Consider the following 2,299-nt stretch of genomic DNA (forward strand, 5'->3'; position numbering starts at 1 on the left):
TACCAGTTTGCATTCAGACCATTTTAGACACTCCTATGCCACGTACTCAGAAGGATGACCGTGCACTGATTGGCCTTAGTTCTTTATGTAGGCAGTGGATCCCTAGCTTTTCGTACATTATTAAACCCTTGTTGGCCCTTTTGACTCCCATGGACTACTGAATGCCAGAATGCCTTTCAACAGCTACGTCAAGCTCTTTGTTCTCTCCCTGCCCCGGTTACTGTTGGAGTTCTACAAGGGTCAGCACTATCTCCCACGCTCTGTAACTTGTTCATGGAGCCACTGACAGAAATCTTGAAATCATCCAACATTCATTATCACAAGTACGGGGACGATACTCAACTTTACCTGAAGATCGCTTCCGCCGAAGACGTTCAATCCCTCAACTTAATCCTGTTGAAAACACAATGCTGGCTGACACACATTCACCTGAAGCTTAATGCTTTAAAAACTGAATTCCTCTTAATCTCGCCCCAGAAAAAATCCCTGGACATGGACCAATGGCTGTCTGAGATTACTGCCTTGAAATGTAGGCCTCACCTTGTGGATTTGGCATCCTCTCTGGGGATTATTTTAAACAAAAGCCTAAACTTGCAGAAGCACATCAGTTCCCTCACCAAAGGAGCGAACTTCCAACTCAACATCCTCAGAAAACTCAAACCCTACCGTCCTGCTCCTGACCTTAAGGTTGCAGTGCAAGTCCTAGTGATTTCAAAGCTGGACTATGGAAGTGCTACGCTGTGTGGCTTGCCCAGAATGAAGATGGCTCCTCTTGGGGTTGCCCTCAGTTCTGCTGCTAGGCTCATAACTGGCACAAAAAAGTCAACCATACCTCTCCGGACCTGTTAGCCCTTAATTGGTTCCTTATGAAGCCCAGATACATTAAAAAATCCCATACATGGCACACAAAGCCATCCACTACCAGACTCTGCAATACCTCGCGCAGAAATTGGAGCCCTCATGTGGTTCGAGAGCCTCCAGAAGTGCCAGCACCCTATTACTCAAACCCCATAAATTCAAGAAAAAAAGACCTAGAATCATGCCTTCTCTGGTATTGCTCCAAGGATCTGGAACTCCCTTCCCCCCGAACTCAGGACGAATCCTTCCACATTCCTCTTCAAGAAAGAAGCCAAAAGGCTCCTAATGAAGAAATTCTTACCTCAGTCTGGCCTCGCCACTTGATGCCATGGCCTAACCGTCGATCTGTGGCCCGGCGGCCTGGACCATTTGAATGCTCGGTCTTTTCATGTCTGTGAATTTTCGCTTTGTATATTACGGCCTTGCCATTTTATGACTCAGGAGAATGTTTGATCACTTTTGACTGTGACATTTTTGCTGTGTTTACCATGTTGGACATTTAAGGGTCATGAGGATGTTTGGACACCTACGACTGTGTAATTATCACTTTGTTTATTTTCTCCTGCTGTGATATTTTATGTATATGATTCACTCTCTTTGGTTTCTCTTGGTTGTTTACATGTACCCTCTTGCCACATATATTGTAAAGCGCTCTGATACCCCCTGGTGATCATGTTCGCGCTATATAAAACTTTATTAAATAAATAAACCAGTATTAGGAACTCCAGACTACACTCAGACTTTCACACTCTATGTACATGAAGGAGAAGGTTGTGACCTCTCAGTTTTAACACAGACACATGGTGATAAACAATGTCTTGTGCATATTTCTAAGCTGTTCTTGATCTACTTGCCCGTGCCCTGCCTGGTTGTTTTTGAGCGGTGGCGGCAGCAGCTGTGTCTATATGTCAGAGTGAGGGAATAGTCTTCTCACATAGATTGTTTGTGTTAGTACCTCATTCAGTCGATGCCTTGCTAAATCAAACGAAAACACAACATCTGACTAGTGCCCGTTTGACAGATGTGAATTGACACTTTTGGCCCCTCCTATCACGTTGAAATGATGTTTGACTCAGAATCCTGCTACATTATTGCCACTTCCAGCTACTCGGTCTCAGTCACAAGAGTTGCATGACTGTATATCCCCTAGTGCAGAACAAACAAAGGGTCACGTTGACGTACAAGAAACACCTCTTTCAAACGTTGATGGGGAATTGTGGGTTGATTGGTCTTGCCTGAAGTTGCCTGATGGCACTACATCTGCTGCTTATGCAATCACAACACTTCAGACAATAGTCAAGACAGCTCGTTTCCCACAGAAGTCAGCTAAAGCAGCCGAGTTTATAGCACTGACAAGAGCATGTGAAGTTAGTACAGATTTGCTTGTTAACATTTACACTGATAGCCAATACGCCTTTGACATGGTACATAGCTTTGGCCA

The sequence above is a fragment of the Lissotriton helveticus genome, chromosome 4_1 (assembly GCF_964261635.1).
Source record: "Lissotriton helveticus chromosome 4_1, aLisHel1.1, whole genome shotgun sequence".
NCBI lineage: Eukaryota > Metazoa > Chordata > Amphibia > Caudata > Salamandridae > Lissotriton > Lissotriton helveticus.